General features: G+C 38.0%; 1 non-coding gene across 1 annotated transcript; it reads left to right on the plus strand.

Annotated features, from left to right (window-relative positions):
- The first annotated feature begins 12,630 nt into the window (after nucleotides 1–12,630).
- On the plus strand, nucleotides 12,631–12,734 carry LOC122150037. The gene has a single exon (XR_006163450.1). It is a non-coding gene; the product is annotated as a U6 spliceosomal RNA (small nuclear RNA).
- The last annotated feature ends 7,335 nt before the right edge of the window (nucleotides 12,735–20,069 follow it).

The following is a 20,069-nucleotide window of genomic DNA, read 5'->3' on the forward strand; positions in this document are numbered from 1 at the left end:
AGATCAAAATGGAAGTCTGAAGAGACTCTGAAACTGCTCTTGAATGTAGAGTAGCTGAAGTAAAAGAAAAAAAATGAAATTAAAGAACTGAATGGATGATTTCAAAGAGTGGCTTGAGAAGACAATGTAAAACATTACAATGAAATGTACAAATACGTAGGTTTAGAAAACCAAAAGGGAAGAACATGCTTGGCATTTCTCAAACAGAAAGAACTGAAGAAAAAATTTAAGTCTCACAGTGCAGTATGGGCAATATTCAGGAAGTATCAAAAGAAGATGGAAAGAATACCTGGAGTCATTGTACCAAAGAGAATTGATCGACACTCAACTATTTCAAGAGGTAGCATAGATAAAGAACCAATGGTTTGGAAGAAAGAAGTCAAAGGTGCGTTGAAGGCATTGGAGAAAAACAAGGCTCCAGGAATTAACGGAATATCAACTGGAGAGTTTTTCAACAAATTGATACAATACTGGAAGTGCTCACTTGTCTGTGCCAAGAAATTTGGATGCCAGTTACCTGCCCAATCAACTAGAAGAGATCTTCTAGTTTGCCCAATCAGCTAGAAGAGATCTATATTTGTGCCCATTCCAAACAACAGAATGCAGAAATTATCAAACAGTATCATTAATATATCATGCAGGTAAAATTCTGCTAAAAATTATAGCAGCACATCAATAGGGAACTGCCAGAAATTTAAGCTGGATTCAGAAGATAACGTGGAAAAAGGTATCATTGCTCATGTTAGACGGATCTTGTCTGAAAGTAGAGAACACCAAAAGTATATCACCTGCGTCTTATTGATTATGCAAAGACATTTGACTGTGTGGATCATAACAAATGATGGATAATATTCTGAAGAGTGGAAATTCTTCACTTAAATGTGCTTATGAGAAACCTGTGCATAGGCCACAAGGCAGTCATCGAACAGAACAAGGGGATACTGCATGGTTTAAAATCAAGAAGGGACTGCGTCAGGGTTGTATTTTCACTATATTCAATTTGTATGCTGTGCAAATATTCTGAGAAGCTGGACTATATGGGGAAAAGTGTGGCATCAGGATTGGATGATGACTCATTAACAAGCTTTTTATGGAGATGACACAATCTTGCTTCCTGAAATCAAAGAGGACTTGAAGCACTTGCTATTGAAGATCAAACAATTGCCTTCAGTGTGGATTACACCTCAACATAAAGAGAGCAAAAGTCCCCACAACTGGACCAATAGGTTAACATGATAAATGGAGATAATATTGAAGTTTTCAAGATTTTATTTTACTTGGATCCACAATCAATGCCCAAGGAACTAGCAGCCAAGAAATTAAATGATGGAGAGATACACCCATCTATCCTAGGGAGATGAATCCCTTAGATCAATCAGCCATGGGACATCAGAGGGACAGGAAACCTGGACAGACAGGAATGCATAGATAAGAAGGGCACAGGGAAGGGTTAGTCACAGTGAGGGGAGAGGAGGCAAGTTTTTTATGGTTGAGGATTGTAATTGGGGCTATGAAATCAAATGTGTATTAACTGTTGAGAGTAAAAAAAATTGTAATTTTTTTTAAAGAAATTAAACAATGTATGCATTGGGCAAATCTACTGCTAAAAATCCTCTTTAAAGGGATAAAAAGCAAAGATGGCACTTTGAGGTTTAAGCTGTGGTATTTTAAATCACCTCCTATGCATGAGAAAGCTGTACTGCGAGTAAGGAAGACCAAAGAATTGATGCCTTTGATTTATGATGTTGGCAAAAAATATGATGAACTTTCAGAAGAAGGAACAAATCTGTTTTAGAACAAGTACAACCAGAATGCTTCTTAGAAGTGAGGATTATGAGACTTTGTCTCATGTACTTTGGACATGTTATCAGGAGGGACCAATACCTGGAAAAGGACATCATGATAGGGAAACTAGAGGATTAGTGAAAAGGAGGAAGACCCTCAAAAGATGAATTGACATAGTAGCTGCAACAATGGGCTCAAACATAGCAAGGCTTGTGAAGATGGCACTGGATTGCACAGTGTTTTGTCCTGCTGTACAAACGGTCTCTATGAGTCAGAGCTGACCTGATGGCAACTGACAGCATAGCAGTAACAACAACAAGGAATGAAAAACCAAAATTGCTGCCATACAATTGGTTTTGACTCACAGTGATCCCATGTGTTACAGAGTAGATTGCTCCATAAAATTTTCTCAGCTGGAATGTTTATTTAGGGAAGGAGATTGCCTGGCCTTTCTTCCATGGTGCCACCAAGTTGGTTTGAACAGCCAGCCATTAGGCTAGTGGTTAAGTACAAAAAACCATTTGCATTACCCAGGTCAGGAATAGCCACTACAAGATGTTTTCTAGAATCTACCATTAATTCATCAGTTTTCAGCAGGACCATTGCCAATAGTCTCTCCTGCAAGGACACCCCCCTTTATTTTTAAGATTCCCTTCACCTAAAACAATATTTGTCTCTTACCTATCCAACAGTTTTTCCTCCCCTCCTCACCAAGGATCCTTTCTGGAAGGGGGGAAAAGATACCCTGAGTGAGGAGAAACAAACTGGGGGTGAGAACAAGGAGGTATAAGGTTTGGAGTTGAGAAACCACCTCTCAAGTTTAGCCACAGACACCATTTTTTTCCCCAAAATTTGTGAGCTGCAGTTTCCTTATCTGTAAAATGAGAATAATATTAACTACTTCACAGGTTGTTGTACAAATCAAATGATGAATAATGAGATTAAAAAAAAAAAAAAACAAACCCAAACTCACTGCCATTGAGTTGTTTTTGACTCAGAGCAACCCCCATTGGGTTTCCAAGGCTGTAAATCTTTACAGAAATAGATCATTCAGCCTTCTTTCTGTGGAGCAGCTGGTGGGTTTGAACAGCTGACCTTCCAGTTAGCAGTCAAGTCCCTTCATTACACCACCAGAGCCCTATCCTATGAGATAGTGCATCTATAAACATATCCCCCTTCTTATATTTGTTCAAGTTGGTTTTATTGAAATTTTGCTTCTAGAACAGGAAGGCTGAGATGGCAGTAATCACTAGTATCTTTGAAGGTGCTGTGTGGGAGACAGTGAGGACAAAAGCAGGGCAGGCAGGGAGGATGTTGAGGACAGACTAATTTTATAATATTGTCTAAAGCATAATGTATAATAACATCTAGGCTAGTTTTATGTACTGAATTGTGTCCCCCCAAAATATGTGTTGGAATCCTAACCCTTATACCTGTAGATGTGATCCTGTTCAGGAAATAGGGTTTTGCTATTTTTAATAAGGTTATACCGTGGTAGGGTATGTTCTAAACCTCAATACTTCTGAGTTATAAAAACAGCAGTATAGACACAGAGCAAACACTTACTGGGGAAGACATATGCCATGTGAGGATTACCAAGAACCAAGGAATGTCTGAGGCTATCAACAAGGAAATAATCAAAATGGTTGATTCTGATTTGGATTTTTAGCCTCCACAACAATGAGACAATACACTTCTGTTCTTTACAGTCACCCACTTGTGGTATTTGTGTGACAACAGCACTAGATAATTAAGGCACCTTGGATCAAAAAAGTATTTGCTGTTGAGTATATTTGGATTCATGACGGTTCCATACGTTGCAGAGTAGAACTGAGCTCCATAAGGTTTTCATGGCTGCATACTTTTGGAAGCTGAACATCTGTCTTTCTTTCAAGGTGCCTCTGGATGGGTTTGAACTTGCCAATTTTTTGGTTAGAAGCTGAGTTCTTAACCATGTGTGCTACTTAGGGGCTCCTAACTAAGACACCTAACCTTTGTTAAAGACAAAGTGGTTGTATCTGTTATCTATTGCTGTGTAACAAAGAACTCCCAAATTAAGTAGCTTAGATCAACAACCATTTATTTAGCTCATGATTCTGCTGGTTTGGTCTTTAGTTCTGGTCCAGGCTTGACTTCCCTTGACTAGAATTGTTCATGAGTGTCTGGTCCCAGATGACCTCATTCACATGACTAAGCGGTTGGTTGGTTATAGGCTGGGATTATAGGGTGACTAAAAGTACTACAAGTGATACTGTGCCTCTTCTGAGCTTAGCCTATAAAGGTCTTGAAGCTTCCATTTACTGTTTTGGACAACTTAACCACCATGTATGAAAAATACCTTCCAATAAGATAGCAAGGTATTTTTTTTTTTATATATTGTGGTTGACTTGTCAAAACAGTAAATGGAAGCTTCAAGAACTTTATAGACTAAGCTCAGAAGTGGCACAATGTCATTTCTGGTACATTTTATTTGTTAAAACACGTGGCATGGCCAGATTAAAGGGGTGGAAAAATAGACTCCACCTCTTGAAGAGGGCCTACAACGTATTTTGACCATTTTTGAAATCTAGCATACCAGATATAAACTCTCCCAGGAATATCACAGTGGCAAATAAGCACGTGGTCTGTTTTTATAGTTTACTGCTTCAAATTCTTGTAATTTGAATTCCAAAAGTCAAAATAATCTCAAAATTGCCCAGTTCCTTGGAGAAATAAGCATGTATACTACATGCATCACAATATTCTTATTTTGAATTGTAGAAGGAAGTATATAACATTCCCAAGAATTTACAAATCCAGAAACTAGGAAGTAGCAATCACTCTTTGTACCATAGATGGAAGAGAATAATACTTTAAATAACTAGAATCTTAAGGTATTTGAGAACAAAAATAATTTTATTTTATTTCTTAAAATTAGTTGTGTATATAAAGGAAAGATACAGGAAACTGTGAGTTAAGATGTGTTGATGGAAGGAAAGGGCAAATAAAATGAACCATATGTAAAATTTCCTTGAACTAATTCTGAAATACAAAACAAAAGTGTTAGATATTTTCAAAAACAAAACCAAATCTGAGTGTCAATAATCAACTTGAAACTATTGGTTTAATCCAGAACTTTATCTCTAGTATAAACCAAACCAAACCAAACCAGTTGCCTTTGGGTTGACTCCGACTCATGGTGTCTGCATGTGTGTCAGAGAAAAACTTTGCTCCATAGAGTTTTCAGTGGCTATTATTTCAGAAGTAGATTGCCAGGCCTTTCTTCTGAGGCAACTCTCCATGAACTTGAGCCTCCAATCTTTTGGTTGGTAGGCAATGGTGTTAACTGTTTGTATCATTCAGGGACTTCCATCTCAAGTATAGATAACCTTTAAGGAGCTTTCTAACTCCGTGACTCCATTCTTTACATGTTGGGGTTGAAAAAGTGGTCCAGGGAGACTGTGAATTGTTTTGAGAAACCCAGGTAGTTAGTGTCGGAGTCAGGACTAGAATCTACTTATCTAACTCCAGAATCCAGGATTTTTTCCATCACTTCCTACTGCTTCTGTCATAGATGCTCAAGTTAGAGACTCCATCTCTAGGGGAGATACTCACAGAGCTTAGTGAGGGATCAATGTGAATGCTCCAAAATGTTAGTCATTTCCATCAGAATGGGGAAGTTGTATGGATGAGGGGATCCCCTGTTTTTCCCTATTTGAAAAGACAGCCCTGTGTTTCACAGCATTTTTAGGATATGTTAATATTGCCACTTGCTTAGCTTTTGGTTGAGTGTGTCTACATTACCTACTAAGTAGGTGACAACATTTTCCTTGGTGGAAAGTGTATTAGTTAATGATATTTTCTTATGCACTCATCAACAACACTGTCCCTGTCCAAGACATAGCCGTAAGTTAGCTCATGTTCCATCTGCTGGGCCCAGTCATACCACTCCCCATCACGCCATGTTGATTTTAAGCTACTGAGTACTACTCTTTGTATTGCTGGGTAACTATTAACCATATTTGACAAAAAGAATGTTTTCCATGTTCTGGTAAGGAAATCCTCTGTCAAGATAAACAGCTCTTTCCCTCCTCTCCTCCAACTGGGTCCTGCCAGGAAGGTCTAAATAGGTCTTCTGTAGTCATTTTCTTTTCAATATTTCACACCGGAGTTCAGTTTTAAACTGTGAGCCAGAACAGTTAAATTCTGCTGAAAGACCACAGAACCCACAGAATAGAGAGCTATTCCAGGTTTGGGATACCTGATCCAGGTCTCTTTTAAAGATTTTGTATGTAGGGAAATTTCCTTTTTCCCTTTCTCCGTTTCTATCATTTTCTTACACAATTTATTAAGTGAGTTTGTCTCTTGAATTTTTGTGAATATATTTTCCTACTCCAGTATGAGCATTTACCTTCTTCATTTTTCTGTTTAAAATGAATTTATGAAGTATTAGATTTATCAATGAGATCTGTACTTCATTCTTTATACTGAACTGATGTTTGGAAACAACTAAGCTATCCAAACAAAGTCATTGCCCAAGATAGATCCTTTTGCTACACAAAATACATGTGGTTGCAACTGTCCTACCCTTGGGTGAGGGGTGAGGCACCCTATGTTTTTGTATCTGCAAACAGATGATGGCTCAGCTAACATGAAAATTCATTTGGAGTGCATTTGTGTATGTCCTTGGGTGGTGCAAATGGTTAATATTGCTAACCAAAAATTTGAAGGTTCAAGTCCACCTAAAGGAGCCTTGGAATAAAGGTCTGTTGGTCTGAAAAATCAGACATTGAAGGCAGACACAAGATACCATTCCTGTAACACACTCTGCCCAATCCCTCTGCAGTAGAGACCTAGGAAAACTGAGTGATACAGATAAAAATAATGATCCTGGAACTCTGAGCATCAAAGCAGAGGATAAAGGATTAGATTGGGCACTGATTAGAAAGCGGGAGAGAAGAAGTGGTCGAACAAAGCATGGTCACTTAAAACACAGAAGACATCACATACAGGTGAGGATAAACTAACTTCATGGAATCTACACTGGGACAGAGATATAGTGTAGACATATTTGGAGGGAATCAAGGTGAGCAGAAAACACACTGAATCTGGGAAAAGAAAGTGCAAGGAAATGGGTGAGATTGCCAGTGGCACACGTGAATGCTGAGTGAGGAGGGAGCCAGAGAAGGGGAGTGAAACAACTCACCAATAGTGGAGACTAGTCATTTAGGTTGAAAGTCCATGTGAAGGGGAGGGCTTGTGGGGTGGCTGTTGGAGACACTCATCTCTGGGAGTCCCCTACTTGATTGAGTCTGGGCAGGAGCTGGATAATCGGCTGTGTGTGCACAGAAGGGCATCAGTCTCATTCCAGAAAACTGCAGCTGGAGAAGCGCTTTCTCCTCTTTGCATACCTCCTTGGTGACTAGGGGTGAGCCTTATTCCTGTCCCCAACAACTCAGTAGTTAGGAACCACCTGTTGCTGTCCCCCTCCCACCCAGTTACTTGGCAGCCTCCTCAGCAGCCCAGACACCTGTCACAATGCACTCCAAACAGTCAGAGCCAGTGTCTGCAGCTCTGCATCCTGGTACCTGTGCCTTTGACAGGTCTTGTTCCCACTAAGCACAAGACACACTACCCTGTGGCCTCCTCTATGGGATGTACTCATGTACATCAGGCTCCTGCCACCCCTGTGTACACACACTCCCACAAATTGTACCACAGCCATCTGCTGTCACCACTGCCACCTGAACATAACTGCCCTTTTAAAATTTTATTTATTTACTTTCACCTTTCTTTTTCCCACTTTTTCTTCCTTTTTCTTCTTCCTCATCCTTTATTTTTACCAATATTTTTTGTCATCCACTCCACTTATTATTATTTATTCTCTTTATCCTACACCATCTAACTGTAGGAAGTCATTAATTTACCATTAACCAGCCATACCTACTACACCTACCCCCCAAAGCCTCACCCAACAGGAGATTACCACCACCTACTCCTGCACCACTGGATCAATGACAGATGGTTGACAACATCTGCTTATCTCATCTACAGCTCTTCTTCACAACTAGCAAATACCCATGCCTACATTCCCACCAGTTATTTTACCCATATGGAGACAGATGAGAGCATCCCAGTGTTATAAAGCTGGCAACCAAAGAAACATGCATGCCTCACCCACCCAAATATATCAAAAAAAGAGTAAGATTTTAAAAACGGGCAAACAAACCAACATAAAATATACAGATAAAAACAACAACTCCAAAATATTTCAGAGACAACAGTCAACTTCAATTCAAACAAACTAACATGATAAGATAGTATAAGTAAGTGACAAAATAAAGAACTAGGAAACTTCCCCCAAGAAGAATAGGTAATAAGACTACCTGATCAGGAATTCAATATCTATCTCTCTCTATATATATATCTCCTTCCAAAAGCTGAAGGAAACCACAAAAAAAATAAATAAAGGTAAAGGCAGACAGTATCAGAAGAATTCAGGAAAACAATATAATAGCAAAATGACAAAATAAATACACTATTAGAAATCATACAAAAGCAGCAATTAAAAACCCAAAAGATTAATACTAAAGTTATGGAGATAGATAACACATTGGAAGGACAAACAAGTAGAACTGAAGTGACTGAAGAATAGATTAGCCAACTATTAAAAAAAAATCCCTTGACATCAGTTTGTATGAGCAAACATAAGAAAACAGAATGAAGAGAAATGAAGAAAGCATAAGACTTATGTGGGATAATATCAAGATAAATAATCTACATGTGACTGGCACTCCAGAACAAGAGTGGGGGGGGGGAGAAGAAAAAAAAAAGAGAGAAAATTGTTGAAGAATTGCTACCAGAAAATTCCCTAATATCATGAAACGTAAACTGCTGTATGGAAAGTGTATTTGCGCTGTAAATTTTCACACAAATCACGTAAAAAAAAAAAAAAAAAAAAAATCATTCGGGAGGCTTAATGAACCCTATACAGGGTAGACCCCAAAAGAAAGTCAAGAGACAAATCATAATAAAGCTTTCTGAAACCAAAGACCAAGAAAGAATCTTGAAAGCAGTTCAGGAAAAATTAAATGCTACCTACAAAGAGAAGCCAATAAGACTAAACTGTGATTTCTCAGTAGAAACTATGCAAACAAGAAGGCAATGGGATGCCATATATAAAACTTTAAAAGAAAGAAGAATAAATGCCAACCAAGAATTGCATATCTAGAAAAACTGTCCCTCAAGTACAATGGTGAAATTAGGACATTTCCAGATAAACAGAAGTTAACAAACTTTTTGAAAACAGAATAACTTTTCAAGAAATACTAAAGGGAGTCCTTTGGACAGAAAACAAGCAACAGAAGAGAACAACCTAAAATTAAGATACATGGCAAGATCACCCAGAAACCAACCCAGAAAAAGAATTCTCAAAATTTAAAATAAGCTTACAAGACTGAAAATAGTGAAGTAGAGGAATCTGCAAACAACAGCAACTAGAAATCAAAAAGAGGGAATAAATGGTGTAATTGTAGAACTTCCAAATGGAGAGGAAGTCTAAATGATCTCAATATAGAACAGACTGTTTCAACTTAGGAAGATAAAAATTAACTACAGGGCAATCACAAAGAAAATTAATAAGCCTTCTAATCAAAATTAGAAAGAAGAAAATCAAGGACTTAATAAACACAAAATTAACAACAATGAAAGAAAGGAAAAGACTATCCAATAACAAAATGAACTCAGCACAGAAAAATATTTGGAACAAAGAAACCAACACCACCACCACAATAAAAAACACAAAAGAATTACAACCATAAATTCTTACGTATCATTAATTAGACTGAATGTGAATGGATTAAATGCACCAGTTGAGAGAAAGAGTGGCAGAATGGATAAGAAAAGGGGACCCATCAATGTGCTAAGAACGATAGATTCACCTTGACACAAAGATAAAAATCAATGAAAAAATCAAAGGATGGGAAAAAAAAAGTGAATGTCAATCAAAAAGAGCAGAAGTGGCAATATTAATTTCTGATAAAATAGACTTCAAGGCAAAACCAGCATAAGGGACAAGGAAGGACATTATATAATGACAAAAAAGTCAATCCAGCAAGAGGACATAACTATAATAAATATCCATGCACCCAATGAAAGAGTCTCAAAATACATAAAGCAAACATTAACTGAATGGAAGAGAGAAATAGACAATTCTACAACAGTAGTAGAAGATTTCAACACACTACTTTGAATGCAAGATGGAACAACTATAAAGAAACTCAACAAAAATATAGAAGATTTCAACAACACAATCAACCAACTTAACCTCATAGACATTTACAGAACATTTCACTTAACAAAAATGCACTACACATCTTTTTTTCAGCACACATGGATTATTCTCCAGAATAGACCATATATTGGTCCACACAGCAAGTCTCAATAAATTTGAAAGCACTGAAATTCTACAAAGCATCTTTTTAGAATTCTACAAAGATCAAAACACTATAAAATTAGAAATTAATAATAGCAAGATTGATGAAGAAGGATCAAATACGTGGAAACTGAATAACACCCTGCTCAAAACCTACGGGGTAACAGAAGAAACAAAATGTGAAGAAAAAAAAAAAAAAAAAAATTCCTAGAAGCAAATGAAAATGAAAACACAACATACCAAAACACTTGGGACACAGTGAATGCAGAATTCAGAGATCAATTTATAGCAATAAATGCATGCATCAAAAAAAGAAGAAAGAACCAAAATCAATACCTTGACCCAACAACTCAAATAACTAGAAAAAAAGCAAAAGCAAAAAAAAAAAAAAATGCTACAAGCTCCAGAAGAAAGGAAATAACAAAGATTAGAGCAGAAATAAATGAAACAGAACAACAACAAAATCAACAAGACTAGAAGTTGGTTCTTTGAAAAAAGTGACAAAATTGACAAATATAACAAAATATGATATTCAACAGGTCATAAAAAAACTCACAACCAAAAACAGTCTTGGCCCAGATAGCTTCACTGGAGACTTCTACCAAACATTGAGAGAAGAGCTGACACTAATCCTACTCAAACTATTTCAGAACATAGAAAAGGATGGAATATTTCCAAATTCATTTTATAAAGCAAGCATGACACTGTTATCAAAACCAGGCAAAGAAACCAAAATAAAAGAAAATTACAAACCAATATATACCTCATGAATATAGACACAAAAATCTTCAACAAAATCCTAGCCATAGAATGCAACACTGTATCAAAATAATAATACATCATGACCAAATGGGATTCATATCAGATATGCAAGGATGTTTCAGTGTTAGAAAAACAATCAATGTAATCCAGTACATAAATAAAGGAACCACATTATCATATCAATCTCTGCAGAAAAGGCATTTGATAAAATCCAACATCCATTCCTGATAAAAACACAGCAAAATAGGAATTGAAGGGAAATTCATCAACATAATTAATGGCATATATGCAAAACCAATGGTCAACATTATTCTCAATGGGGAGAGAATGAAAGCATTCCTCTTGCAAATAGGAACAAGAAAAGGATGCCCTCTATCACCACTCCTACTCCATACTGTGCTGGAAGTCCTAGCCAGGGCAATAAGGCAATAAAGGGAAATAAAATGCATCCAACTTGGTAAGGAAGAAGTAATACTATCCCTATTTGCAGATGGCATGATTCTATACATAGAAAATCCTAGAGACTTAGCAAGGAAACTACTGAACTAATTGAAAGAGTTAGCAAAGTAGCAGCGTACAAGATCAACAAATGAAAATTAGATTCCTCTACTTCAACAAAGAGATCTCTGAAATGGAAACAAGGAAAACAATACCATTTATAATAGCTACCAAAAAGACAAGATACTTACAAATAAATCTTACTAGAGACGCAAAAGATCTATACAAATAAAACTATAAAACACTACTACAAGAAACTAAAAGAGACCTACATAAATGGAAGAACATACCATGCACATGAATAGATTGAATGTTGTGAGCATGTCAGTACTACTCAAAGCAATCTATAGATACAATGCAATCCCAATTCAATATTTTTTAAGGAGATGGAAAAACCAATGACTAATTTTATATGAAAAGGAAATGATCTCAAATAAGCAAAGCACAACTGAAGAAGAAGAACAAAATTGGAGGTTTTACATTCCCTGGTGTCAAAATGTCAAAACCTACTATACAACCATGAAAGTCAAAACAACCTGGTATTAGACAATGATAGATAAATAGACCAGCAGAACAGAATTGAGAACCCGGAAAAAATCCATCTATCTATTGACAGGCAATCTTTGACAAAGGACCAGAACCCATTAAATAGGGATAAGACAGTCTTTTTAACAAATTGTGCTGGCAAAACTGGTTATGTATTTGCAGAAAACGAAACAAGATCCATCCCTCACATCATAAACAAAAGGTAATGTAGATGGATTAAGATCTAAATGAAAAACCTGAAACTATAAAGATCATCAAAGAAAAAATAGGGGGCAAACTTAAGGGTCCAATTTATGGCATAAATAGACTATCAAAGAAAACAAAAAATGCATAAATAGCAGGAGATAAAGTAGATGACTGGGACCTTCTAAAAATTAATTTTGGTTGGGCAATCCTACTTCCGTAGTGATACTGCGTTGGAAACCCAAGGAGGGGTCGCTATGAGTCGGGGCCGACTCGACGGCACATAACAACAACAACAACAACATGGGGTCAGAAGACATCTTCTGAAAGGAAGACTTGTTGAGTAGTATTTTGAAAATGGACTGTCTAGTGCTTGCTTTGGCAGCACATATACTGTTCTGCTGTGCATGGGGTCGCTATGAGTCGGAAACGACTCGACGGCACTTAACAACAACAACAACATACTAAAATTGGAATGATACAGAGAAGATTAACATGGCCCTCGTGCAAGGATGACATGCAAATTCATGAAGCGTTTCATGTTTTTGCAAAGTTTCACCCAAATCACAATAAAAATTTTTAAAAAAGAAAGAAAATGGAATTGTTTAGGCCTGTTCACTGGATACTCATTCACTGTCATACCTGAATGGGTGTTGTAAAAGAAAAAAAAATTAAACTGTCAGAAATTTACTAGAGTTTTCCTTGAGAAAAAATGTTGTGGAAATGGAATCAAGAGTGTTAAGCCAGGATGAGAAGATAGATGTGAAATGGGGCCACCATTTCTCCCTCATCGCACATTGACTGTTTTCTTCAGCAAATACTGACTGAACACTTTAAAAAACAGACTCTGATGGGTGGACGGGCTTGAAGGCTGGAGGACTTTTCCTTCTATCTTATCTCCACATCAACTCAATTTATATTTGTGTGTGTGAAATTATTATGATTATTATTTACATCTGTTCTCTCCATCACCGATAGCCTATTATCACATTATTCATAGACAGTTTTAATACATTTCTAGTAGCTGCCCCCATCTACCCTATCACCTTCCCTTTCTGTCCATTGCATCAGTTTAATCTTTCCTTAAGACAGTGATGTATTCTGGGAATAGCATGGAAAGGGAGTAGTGGGAAGTGGTAGGACTCTGGGTTTTAAGACTCGCTCTGTGTCAGTTACTTTATTGATAAAATACAAGGTGAATGTGGTGAGAAGATTAGATGACCTTTAATTTCCTTCCCATTATTGAGTTTCAATGGCCATCTCCTCTTTTTCCCCCATTACTTTTAACGAACTACTGTTGCTTTTGACTGTTAACCAGAAGGCTGGCAGTTCAAACCCACCAGCCACTCCTCTGATGGAAGATTGGGCAATCTTCTTCCATAGAGATACCACCTCGGAAACCCAAGGAGGGGTTTCTATGAGTCAGATCTGACTCAATGGCAGTGAGTTTGGTTTGTTTTTTTGGTGTAGGCTTTAGGAAATGATCCAAATTCATTTGCCAACTATTCAAGACCCCTCCGAGTGTGGCCCTGTTCAGTGGTCACACTTTGCCTACCTCCCAATGTCTCTCCTGTACCAGAGTTCTCCAGGGCAAACATATTTGTCTACTGAGTTTTCCCCACGTTCCTGCCTCTCACTGTTTGTTTGTGATGTATTTTCTATTATAATGCCACACTAATGTCCAGATCATATTCATCTTCAAAGGTTATTTCTTTCAGGAAGCTTTTTGTCTCTTAACTTGATTGATCAAGCTCTGCCTTCTCTCAAATTCCATCACATGTATAGTCTGAACCTTTCACTTGATATGCATACATGTTAGGTGCCATCGAGTTGGTTCCAAACAATGGAACGAAATGTTGTCCGGTCCTGCACCATCCTCACAATCATTGCTATGCTTGAGCCCATTGTTGCAGTCACTGTGTCAATCCATCTCATGGAGGATCTTTCTCATTTTTGCTGACCTTTACTTTACCAAGGGTCTGGTCTCTCCTGATCACATAACCAAAGTAAGTGTTTCCATCCTCCCTTCTAAAGAGCATTAAGGTTTATTTCTTCCAAGACAGATATGTTCATTTTTCTGGCAATTTGCCGATATTCTTTGCCAACACCATAATTCAAATGCATCAATTCTCTTTTGATCTTTCTCATTCATTGTCCAGCTTCCATATGCATATGAAAATATCATGGCTTGGATCAAGTGCACCTTAGTCTCTCAGTGGATTGGATCTGCAGCCTTTTAGTTAATAGACAAAAGTAAATCGTTTCTGCCACTCAAGTACATAAAAGGCTGATGTGCCCTAATAGACACTACTGGGGAAAGGGGATACTGTGGGCTGTATCCTCCATCCTTACTCTATGTCTTTGTTTGCCTGTTTATCAAGTCTGACTAGACTGAACCAAAAGTGAAGGTCCCAACTTATAGTATCCTGTGGGTCCATTCCAATAGTTGGGAGGATGGAAAGGATCAGGATATTGCCAGAAGCCAATGACTTCCCCCTGAGAAACTGGGTGAAGCCCAGTTAACCTATCAATTCTAGATGACACAGAGAAAGGACATTTAGGATACTTGTACTTAAGAGGAGGTAAACTAAGAATAACCTTTCCAGGACTTCTGAAAGATTAAGAGAGGCCCAGCTACTTTAATTTTTTTTTTTTTTTTCATAGTGTAAATATTGAAAAAAAGAAGGAATGCCAAAACAATGTGCAAATATCTGGAATATTTCAGCTTATATTTTATAGCCCTTTTAACACAAATACAATATAATTGTGTTAACCAGTAACCAGTTGCCATTGAGTTGACTCCAACTCACAGTGACCTCAGTGTGTCAACATAGAACTGTGCTCCATAGGGTTTTAAAGGCTGTTTTTCGGAAGTAACTCCCTAGCCCTTTCTTCCCACCTTTGGGTGGACTTGAACCACAAGGCTGCTTTGGGTTAGCAGCTGATTGCCTTAATGATGTATATCACCCAATGACACCACAAGATATTTATAGGATTTATAGAAACTAATTCATCCTGTAGTGTAGGTTAACGGGCCCAGTAATGTCATTCAAGAATAAATTTGCATGACAAATGCCATTTTCTTTCAATCCTGTGTATCATATATTTATACATCATATATCATATATAGACTTTATATATATATATAGATATTATATATCATATATAGACCATATATATATATATATATATATATATACCTTATATTTATACATCATATATGGAGCTTTGGTAGCATAGTGCCTAAGGCACTTGACTGCTAACCAGAAGGCTGGTGGTTCAAACCCACCAGCCACTCCTCAGAAGGAAGATGGGGCAATCTATTTCCATAGTGATATTGCCTCAGGAACCCAAGGAGGGGTCGCTATGAGTCAGGTCCGACTCGACAGCACATAACAACAACAACAACAACATATAAACCTTGAAAGTTGAAACTTGAGACCCTGTGATTGTGAGGGCAAAGTCAGATGGCTTTTTTGTTATAGGGAGCTCTGGTGGTGTAGTGCCTAAGGCATTTGACTCCTAACCAGAAGTCTGACAGTTCAAACCCATCAACCACTCCTTGGAAGGAAGATTGGGCAATCTACTTCTATAGTGACACCACCTCAGAAACCCAAGGCGGGGTTGCTATGAGTTGGATCAGACTCGATGGCAGTGAGTTTGGTTTGTTCTGGTTTAGTTAACTGAACTCACTGCCTTCAAGTTGATTTGACTCATAGTGCCCCTCCTTGGGTTTCCAAGCTGGTAGGTATCTCTACAGAAGTAGATTGCCCAATCTTTCTTCATAGGAGTGGCTGGTAAGTTTGAACTGCCAGCCTTCTGGTTAGCAGTGAAATGCCTTAGGCACTATGCCACCAGAACTCCCAAGGCTTTAGTTCATTCTATCCATTAAAACCCAAATAATGTGTTCTCCCTGTCTCTTCAACATTAACCAAGAGCCAGTAAGTTCAGGAGATGATCTATAGTAGATGCCAGGGATGAAACAATGAATACAATATACCAAAGAGCCCACAGATAGCTGGGGAAGCAGCACATGGCAGCAGCTAACCCTAATTTAGGCTGCTCTTACTTTTGGTATCATTCCAGGACTCTGCTAACTTGAAAATTATCTCATAGCCTTTCACTACTCTTAATATCTTCTACTGCTTTTTAAACAAACCCCCATTGTTTGTTTTAATGCAAAAATAAATTAAATTTTATTATCAATATTTATTATAAATAATTAAATGTAAACTATTAACAATTTTAATGCAAAAATAACCCTAAAACAAAAGCAATATTCTTTGTTGTGGACTCCACGGCACCTGCTCTGTGCCATGCATATTCTCCTTCAATTTCAGGGTCATGCCCTTAAATGGAAACTACAGGACCGCCACTTCTAGTTAGCTATTATGGTGGTTATTATCGCAACTTCTGGTGCTCTGGCCTGAAAACCCCATGTCTCTCCCTGACCTCCAGGCTAAGTGAATATATACATATTATATAATTGATTTCATTCAATTTGAACAACATTTTTTCATCTGCCTCCCTGTTGACATAGAGTTAAAGCATTGGATGCTAACCAAATAGTCAGTGGTTCGAACCCACCAGATGCTCCTTGGGAGAAAAATGAGGCAATCTACTTCCATGAAGATTTACACCCTTGGAAACCCTATGGAGTAGTTCTACTCCATATTATAGGGTCCCTATGAGTCACAATCCACTTGATGGCAGTGGGCACTGGGCCCATTGCAGAACTCATTGAGGTCTTCATCATATTTGCCTTCCCAGCACTTAGTAGCATTTAATATTTCTGGCACATTAGAGAGTCTTCATAAATGTTTGCTAAGTAAATGAAGAAATTAAAGAACATGATGTACAACATCAGGTTTTCCCATGCCTATTAGTGTCAATTTATAGAATGTGGTAAAGATCACAGAAAACATCTCATGTATTTTGTAGGTGACTCTACATTGATGATAGCTATTAATTATATTTTTATAATTAACCCTCTCCTACCTTTCCCCATTGCAGAATGCCCCCATGTCTTCATGTTCCAACCCTCTCTAAAACACCCGTATATCCAGCCAACAATGACAACCTTTTTTATCCAGTCAAAATTCTGTAATGCATTACCACATTATTTGGCTTGTGGTTAAATGCCAGTTTCAGAGACGTTGGTGGATATTTATAGGGAAGTCACATTTAATAAGGAGCTGATCATATATTTTCCTTAGAACAAATTTTTTTGGGACTGGGGGAAAAGACAAGACATTCCAAAGAGGTCCTTGCCTTATGGAATTGTCATTATAATAAAGTAAAAATTTGGAGCATCTCTGGGTAATGCAACATGGTGGAGCCACAGTAGACACTGCCTGTGGCCATCACCGCTTTCTGAACTACTCAATTTCTGTTCTTTTGGGAACCACAGGCTACTTTTCCTTCGGCTGTGAATATTGCTTCTGGATCCCCTCCATCAATTGCTATTTGTATGATAGAATCAGTAAGACTGCTTTACCCTTTCCTAAAAACAGGGTGAAAAAAAGCAACAAGTTGATTGTACAGTGTCACCATGATTAGCAATCATTAATCTTGGTGGAAATACATTTTCTTTTCCTCCCCTTGCATGTTTTTATATAAACATCAAAAAATACACACTGCATCAGTTTTTCAAACAAACTTGTAAAGTCAGAAAATACAAAGACCTTTAATAGTTGGTAGCACAAATTATCAGGGGCTACAAAGAGGTTTTTAACTGTTGAAATGTGTTGGCAAGATGACAAATGAGTTTTTCTTCTTCCCAATCCTTAAAAATAGCTTTTATAAACTCTTAACTCCCTCTGATGGTGAGCTCACCATTAATCACCTTTATGACATCTTATATTTAGGCCATGGACAAATCCATGGGTCCTAATCAACCACTTTCCTGAGGAAATTGGCCAGATCCCGACTGGAGGGGGGATGAATCACAACAACCCTGCTATTCAGACAAATCTCTTTTCAAGTGCTCTTAAAGCTTTTTTTCATACACCGGTGAAGACAGCCACACAGGAAACAATAATAGTTTAATCTCTTGAAAAATTTCCTTCCTGCATTGCAGAGCTTTCAGACAGGTAGTCAGATCCAGCCAAAGAAAATTAGCAGCAGCCCCTGCCAAAAGCAGGCTGCTACTTGAGCTGTTCGCTCCACCGCCCTTCCTCTTCCTTGAGTCCCAGCACAGGAGCCTCCTCACTTCTCCCCAAGACATTCTCTCCTCATGGCCCCTTATTGGGTGTTCTGCCCAGGGGTGACACTGACTCTGGAGAAGAACAAGTAATGAGGGAAAGAGATGTTTGGTGACCAAATATATGACTAGACATTTGGAAACCTCTTTTTCTTCCTCTTGGAGTTCTCTTGAGCTTCTGGTTGAGAAACAAGTGCTGTCTGGAGAAGTACATTTTGTTCTGAGAAAAATACAGTTGCTCACAAGATGGAGTCATTGTCAACCTGTGTCTATCCTTTGCTCATGACACTTTACCATCTTTGTGGTAGACAATACTTAAGATTTGTGGGATAGCCAAGACCTATTTTCTGGACTGGCTTCATTTGCTTTATTCACTGCAACCAGACCAGGACACTGGCCTTTATTATAATGTTCAACAATTCATCGATGATTTTATTATGCCTATCATGGACATTCCACCACCTTTCTATCAGTTTCTTGTGCTATGGTGGCTGGTGTGTTGCTATGAGGCTACTGCTATGGCTCTGGGTTTCAAATACCAGCAGGGTCACCCGTGCTGGACAGGTTTCAGCAGAGCTTCCAGACTAAGATCAGAAAGAAAGGCCTGGTGATCTACTTCTGAAAATTAGTCAATGGAAACCCTATAGATCACAACAGAACATTGTCTGGCATACGGCTGGAAGATGAGTCCCCTAGGTTGGAAGGCACTCAGCATACACAGTGGCCACAACAATGGACTCGAGTGTACTAATGATCATGAAATGGAACAGGACTACACAATGTTTTGTTCTCTTTTCCATGAGGTCACAATGAGTTGGAGCTGACTTGATGGCAACTCATAGCAACATCATAGACATTATTCTTAGAGATAAGGACATTTTTCTTCTGAAGGTCTCAAGCTGTGCCTTGCCTCAAAATTGCTGCTTCTAACAAACAAGTTTTCTGAAATGTGGGCAAAGTCTTCACCATGAGCCCTTGACCTCTAGCTCAAGTTCCTAGATTGTCCATTCTGTCCCCATATGCTCCTCATTCCTCTCTTGACCCACTACACACATGCTTTTGCCTTAACACAACCTAACTTCACCTGGATTTCAATTCTGACTTCTCACACAACAATGGTTTTATTTATTTATTTTTTCTCCTTAGCTTAGCAATTTCATGAACGACTTGCAGGGCCTGAACAAAATTAATTGCATTTCCATCTCATATCTTTTCCCTCATGTTTTTGGTTTCTATAAAGAAAAACAATCTCTTTTTATATAGTTTAGAAACTTGTCTAATTTCTCAGATGAAAGAAAGAGAGAAAGGATTCATTGGCCAAACGTCTGGTTAACATAAGAGAGGGTGAACAAAATTGAGTATCACCCACAGTGTCTAGGAATTCTCTGGACCTCTTCCCAGGCATTTTCAGGCCAACCATGAAGTACATGAAATAGGGCCTGTTTTCTTCTCTGTTTTCCTCCATTATCAAGGATAAATGAAAGTAAGCTTGGTAATATATTCCTTAGACAAGTGCTTATCCAGCCAGGGACATTTTCCTAGCAGTCCAAGTAAGAAAATTAACAGTCTATCCAAATAGTAGCTGAAGAGAAAGACAAAGCTCAACTATTACAAAAGGATCTGTAAGTCCAAGTGATACCTATAAAATGTTCATTGGACTGTTACTTATAATAGCAATAA

Source organism: Orycteropus afer, unplaced genomic scaffold (genome assembly GCF_000298275.1).
Source record: "Orycteropus afer afer isolate SDZICR_OR568_19922 unplaced genomic scaffold, OryAfe1.0 scaffold00078, whole genome shotgun sequence".
Classification (NCBI taxonomy): domain Eukaryota; kingdom Metazoa; phylum Chordata; class Mammalia; order Tubulidentata; family Orycteropodidae; genus Orycteropus; species Orycteropus afer.